Genomic DNA, 7500 nt, shown 5'->3' on the forward strand with positions numbered 1-7500 from the left:
ATATGAATCATTCATTATCGAATAGTGATAGTTTAAAATCGAACATATTCCAGGAGGTAAATTTTGCAAATCGGCCGATGGCTATCAAATAGAATGGCCTAAAATATGGTTAAATATAAATGATATTCTGTAGTGTGTGGATAAAACCTGGGGTCACAATTTGGCGATTCAATTCCCCGCATGTCGTAACGATAAAAGTTTCACTCACTGCGATTCCATTACGCATTAACAGCGATGCAATCGCCATCAGTCGCGTTGAATGGCGAACTGAGTCGTGAAGTTTGACGACATATGTAGAGTGTTTAAAGGTTTAAAGGCCACTCATGGATGGCAGAGGCAAGGGATAGTGACATTGCCCTATCAAGTAGGACAATGCCCTAGAAACTGAACATATATGTGTATGATCAGCGCCTAAGCCCCGTCTCCACCCAAGCTAGGACAAAGGAGGACTAGACAATGGCTGCTGATGACTCATCAGATAGACCTATAGGCTCCCCCAAATCCCCCATCCTTAGCGCATAAAGATGGTGAGGTTGCAGCGACCTAATTAACTAACGAGTTTGAGCGGGACTCGAACCCCAGTCTGGTGTTTTTCAGTCAGGGACGTTAGCACATCGGCCACATGCGTATGTTTTTGCCTGCAAAAATATACGCACTTTGAGTTAGCCATGTTAACGTAGGTTTAGAGGCAGATTCACGTGTTTTAGAGGGGAAAAAATAAAGGAATTGGTTAGTTAAATAACTTCACCTTTCTAAATCATAAATATCATATAGGTAAGACCAAGAATTATGTGGCATATTATTATTAAGGACGGTGTGCTTTTAAATATCATTCTCTATTCAGGTCATTAATGATTAAAATATTCATTTTAAGTATCGAAGATTATATGCGAATAGCTTAGTGTAAAATTTTCACCATAATATGAGATATTTATCTCGATGGTAATCTCATTTAGCGTGATTTAAAAGAGCTGCTAGTTCACTTAAAGTGAAACTAATCATATAAAATGTTTATCCTAATTTAAAACAATCGCATAGTTATTCTGCAGCTATATTATTGACTAAAAAAATCGATATTGAATAACCTATGATAATCATCTCTGAAAAAATAGTAAAACTATTTACAACAATACTGATTTGTTATGATTTTTTCCCTCAAGCAATAAAGGTAAAAGATGACTCAACCAGGTCAAACTGTACTTGTAGTGGAATTCTTTACGATAATACTGATTGTTACATTTCCCCCAAGAGAAATAAGGTGAAAGATGATTCAAAGACCCCAGGTCAACCTGGACTTGTAGAGAAATTCTTTACGATAATACTGATTGTTACATTTCCTCCAAGAGAAATAAGGTAAAAGATGATTGAAAGGCCCCAGGTGAACCTGGACTTGTAGTGAAAGTCTTTACGATAATACTGATTGTTACATTTCCCCCAAGAGAAATAAGGTGAAAGATGATTCAAAGACCCCAGGTCAACCTGGACTTGTAGAGAAATTCTTTACGATAATACTGATTGTTACATTTCCTCCAAGAGAAATAAGGTAAAAGATGATTGAAAGGCCCCAGGTGAACCTGGACTTGTAGTGAAAGTCTTTACGATAATACTGATTGTTACATTTCCCCCAAGAGAAATAAGGTGAAAGATGATTCAAAGACCCCAGGTCAACCTGGACTTGTAGAGAAATTCTTTACGATAATACTGATTGTTACATTTCCTCCAAGAGAAATAAGGTGATAGATGATTTGAAGGCCACAGGTCAACCTGGACTTGTAGATAAATTCTTGATGATATTACTGATTGTTACATTTCCTCCAAGAGAAATAAGGTGAAAGATGATTCAAAGACCCCAGGTCAACCTGGACTTGTAGAGAAATTCTTTACGATAATACTGATTGTTACATTTCCTCCAAGAGAAATAAGGTGATAGATGATTTAAAGGCCACAGGTCAACCTGGACTTGTAGATAAATTCTTGATGATATTACTGATTGTTACATTTCCTCCAAGAGAAATAAGGTGAAAGATGATTCAAAGACCCCAGGTCAACCTGGACTTGTAGAGAAATTCTTTACGATAATACTGATTGTTACATTTCCTCCAAGAGAAATAAGGTGATAGATGATTTAAAGGCCACAGGTCAACCTGGACTTGTAGAGAAATTCTTTACGATAATACTGATTGTTACATTTCCTCCAAGAGAAATAAGGTGATAGATGATTTAAAGGCCACAGGTCAACCTGGACTTGTAGATAAATTCTTGATGATATTACTGATTGTTACATTTCCTCCAAGAGAAATAAGGTGAAAGATGATTCAAAGACCCCAGGTCAACCTGGACTTGTAGAGAAATTTTTTACGATGATACTGATTGTTACATTTCCTCCAAGAGAAATAAGGTGATAGATGATTTAAAGGCCCCAGGTCAACCTGGACTTGTAGAGAAATTCTTTACGATAATACTGATTGTTACATTTCCCCCAAGAGAAATAAGGTGAAAAGGTGATTCAAAGGCCCCAGGTCAACCACATGGACCTGTAGAGAAATTCTTTACGATAATACTGGTTGTTACATTTCCCCCAAGAGAAATAAGGTAAAAGATGATTCAACCAGGTCAAACTGTACTTGTAATGAAATTCTTTACGATAATACTGATTGTTAAATTTCCCCCAAGAGAAATAAGGTGATATGTGATTCAAAGGCCCCAGGTCAACCTGGACTTGTAGAGAAATTCTTGACGATAATACTGATTGTTACATTTTCCCCAAGAGAAATAAGGTGAAAGATGATTCGAAGGCCCCAGGTCAACCTAGACTTATAGAGAAATTCTTGACTATAATACTGATTGTTACATTTCCCGCAAGAGAAATAAAGTGAGAGATAATTCAAAGGCTCTAGGTCAACCTGGAGCAATTCTTTACGATAATACTGATTGTTACATTTTTCCCTCTTAAGAAATAAGGTAAAAGATGATTCAAAGGCCCCAGGTCAACCTGGACTTGCAGAGAAATTCTTTACGATAATACTGATTGTTACATTTCCCCCAAGAGAAATAAGGTAAAAGATGATTCAACCAGGCAACCTGAACTTATTATAAAATTCTTAATGATAATACTAATCGTTACATTTTATCCCTCAAGAAATAAGGTAAAAGATGATTCAAAGACTCCCGGTCAACCTGGACTTGTAGAGAAATTCTTCACGATAACACTTTTACATTTTCCCCCTTCAAGAAATAAGGTGAAAGACGATGCAAAGGAGCCAGGTCAACCGGGATTTGACCCTCAATGGGCGTTGACCTATCAGGGTATGCAGCACGATTCCTCTACGAAAAACAACACCGTGTCCAACGTCACTGCTCAGCTGGGAGGAACCGCTTTTTTGCCATGTCGAGTTGGGCATCTTGGAGATAGACAGGTAAGGATAGAGAATATGTTACGTACAGATCTTTTCTTTCCTGAGTTCTTTCTTTTACTTGATATTAGGATAGGCAAGTAAGGATAGAGAATATGTTACGTACAGGCTAGAGAATATGTTACGTACAGATCTTTTCTTTCCTGAGTTCTTTCTTTTACTTGATATTAGGATAGGCAAGTAAGGATAGAGAATATGTTACGTACAGGCTAGAGAATATGTTACGTACAGATCTTTTCTTACCTGAGTTCTTTCTTTTACTTGATATTAGGATAGACAGGTAAGGTTAGAGAATATGTTACTTACAGATCTTTTGTTTGCATGTATTCTTTCTTTCACTTGATATTAGGATAGGCAAGTAAGGATAGAGAATATGTTACGTACAGATCTTTTCTTTCCTGAGATCCATCTTTTACTTGATATTAGGACAGGAAAGTAAGGATAGAGAATATGTTACGTACAGATCTTTTCTTTCCTGATTACTTTCTTTTACCTGATATTGGATAGACAAGTAAGGATAGAGAATATGTTACGTAGAGGACTTTTGTTTCGTATATTAGTTATTTCTTTTAATTGATATTGGAATAGGCAAGTAAGGATAAAAAATATGTTACCATGAGAACTTATTTTTTTTTTTACGAGAATTCTATATTTTTCTGTATTTCTCGAATTTGATATAATTATTTCGTTAAATATATTCATATACTTGATATTGGGATGGTCAAGAAAGGATAGAGAATATGTCACATAGAGAGCTTGTGTTTTCTACCTGAGACCCTTTTCTTTAATTCTAAAATTTGATGCAATCTTTTCTTTAGATTTATAGGGATGAATGGAATAACTAATTCATTTTAACATGTTATATACACCAGTATATCCAACTGCACACACTCATATATATATATATATATATATATATATATATATATATATATATATATATATATATATATATATATATATATATATATATATATATATATATATATATTATTATTATTTATCAGTCATAAAAACTGCACGTGGCAGATATTTAAGTGTAAAATCCACAGCAAAAAAGGAAAGGGAAAGGCCAGGTACCAAGCGCTTTCGTGTATTACGTACACTTCTTCAGGGTATATATATATATATATATATATATATATATATATATATATATATATATATATATATATATATATATATATATATATATCCATCCATATACCAAAGGCACTTCCCCCAATTTTGGGGGGGTAGCCAACATCAACAAGAACAAAACAAAAAAAGGGGACCTCTACTCTCTATGTTCCTCCAGCCTAACCAGGGACTCAGCCGAGTTCAGCTGGTACTGCTAGGGTGCCACAGCCCAACCTCCCACATTACCACCACAGATGAAGCTTCATACTGCTGAGTCCCATACTGCTGCTACCTCCGCGGTCATCTAAGGCACCGGAGGAAGCAGCAGGGCCTACCGGAACTGCGTCACAATCGCTCGCCATTCATTCCTATTTCTAGCACGCTCTCTTGCCTCTCTCACATCTATCCTCCTATCACCCAGAGCTTTCTTCACACCATCCATCCACCCAAACCTTGGCCTTCCTCTTGTACTTCTCCCATCAACTCTTGCATTCATCACCTTCTTTAGCAGAAAGCCATTCTCCATTCTCTCAACATGGCCAAACCACCTCAACACATTCATATCCACTCTAGCTGCTAACTCATTTCTTACACCCGTTCTCACCCTCACCACCTCGTTCCTGACCCTATCTACTCGAGATACACCAGCCATACTCCTCAGACACTTCATCTCAAACACATTCAATTTCTGTCTCTCCATCACTTTCATTCCCCACAACTCCGATCCATACATCACAGTTGGTACAATCACTTTCTCATATAGAACTCTCTTTACATTCATGCCCAACCCTCTATTTTTTACTACTCCCTTAACTGCCCCCAACACTTTGCAACCTTCATTCACTCTCTGACGTACATCTGCTTCCACTCCACCATTTGCTGCAACAACAGACCCCAAGTACTTAAACTGATCCACCTCCTCAAGTAACTCTCCATTCAACATGACATTCAACCTTGCACCACCTTCCCTTCTCGTACATCTCATAACCTTACTCTTAACCACATTAACTCTCAACTTCCTTCTCTCACACACCCTTCCAAATTCTGTCACTAGTCGGTCAAGCTTCTCTTCTGTGTCTGCTACCGGTACAGTATCATCCGCAAACAACAACTGATTTACCTCCCATTCATGATCATTCTCGTCTACCAGTTTTAATCCTCGTCCAAGCACTCGAGCATTCACCTCTCTCACCACTCCATCAACATACAAGTTAAACAACCACGGCGACATCACACATCCCTGTCTCAGCCCCACTCTCACCGGAAACCAATCGCTCACTTTATTTCCTATTCTAACACATGCTTTACTACCTTTGTAGAAACTTTTCACTGCTTGCAACAACCTTCCACCAACTCCATATAACCTCATCACATTCCACTATCAACTCTATCATATGCTTTCTCCAGATCCATAAACGCAACATACACCTCCTTACCTTTTGCTAAATATTTCTCGCATATCTGCCTAACTGTAAAAATCTGATTCGTACAACCCCTACCTCTTCTAAAACCCCCCTGTACTTCCAAGATTGCATTCTCTGTTTTATCCTTAATCCTATTAATCAGTACTCTACCATACACTTTTCCAACTACACTCAACAAACTAATACCTCTTGAATTACAACACTCATGCACATCTCCCTTACCCTTATATAGTGGTACAATACATGCACAGACCCAATCTACTGGTACCATTGACAACACAAAACACACATTAAACAATCTCACCAACCATTCAATTACAGTCACACCCCCTTCCTTCAACATCTCAGCTTTCACACCATCCATACCAGATGCTTTTCCTACTCTCGTTTCATCTAGTGCTCTCCTCACTTCCTCTATTGTAATTTCTCTCTCATTCTCATCTCCCATCACTGGCACCTCAACACCTGGAACAGCAATTATATCTGCCTCCCTATCATCCTCACCATTCAGCAAACTTTCAAAATATTCCGCCCACCTTTTCCTTGCCTCCTCTCCTTTTAACAACCTTCCATTTCCATCTTTCACTGTCTCTTCAATTCTTGTGCCGGCCTTTCTTACTCTCTTCACTTCTTTCCAAAACTTCTTCTTATTCTCTTCATATGACTGACCCAGTCCCTGACCCCACCTCAGGTCAGCTGCCCTCTTTGCCTCACGTACCTTGCGCTTTACTTCCACCTTTTTCTCTCTATATTTTTCATACTTCTCTATACTATTACTCTGCAGCCATTCTTCAAAAGCCCTCTTTTTCTCTTCCACTTTTACCTTCACTCCTTCATTCCACCATTCACTGCCCTTCCTCATGCTGCCTCCAACAACCTTCTTGCCACATACATCACTTGCAATCCCAACAAAATTTTCTTTTGCTAACTTCCACTCCTCCTCTAAATTACCAGTTTCTCTTACTCTCACCTCGTCATATGCCATTTTCAATCTTTCCTGATATGTACTTTTTACCCCAGGTTTTATTAGCTCTTCAACCCTCACTAGCTCCCTTTTACATCCACCTACTCTATTCCCCCCCTCTTTTGCTACAACCAATTTTCCTTCCACCAAAAAATGATCAGACATACCGTTAGCCATACCCCTAAACACGTGCACGTCTTTCAATCTTCCAAACATTCTTTTAGTTATCAACACATAATCCATTAATGCCCTAAATATATATATATATATATATATATATATATATATATATATATATATATATATATATATATATATATATATATATATATATATATATATATATATATATATATATATATATATATATATATATATATATATATATATATATATATATATATATATATATATATATATATCTCCCTCACCCAGAACTGTAATAACAATACCAATTCCCTAATATCGCAAGAGGGTCTGCCCCTCTCTTTTATTCTTCTCCTGTTCTTCTCTTTCTCCCTTTTTCCTTAATCTTTCCCATCCCGAGTACCTGCCTTCGAGCTATAAACTGGATTGTATC

General features: G+C 37.3%; 1 pseudogene; it reads left to right on the plus strand.

Moving 5' to 3' along the window:
• LOC137655919 (opioid-binding protein/cell adhesion molecule homolog) overlaps window positions 1-7500 on the plus strand; it is a 61743-nt pseudogene that overhangs the window by 49740 nt on the left and 4503 nt on the right.

Source organism: Palaemon carinicauda, chromosome 16 (assembly GCF_036898095.1).
Source record: "Palaemon carinicauda isolate YSFRI2023 chromosome 16, ASM3689809v2, whole genome shotgun sequence".
In the NCBI taxonomy this organism is placed as follows: Eukaryota; Metazoa; Arthropoda; class Malacostraca; order Decapoda; family Palaemonidae; genus Palaemon; species Palaemon carinicauda.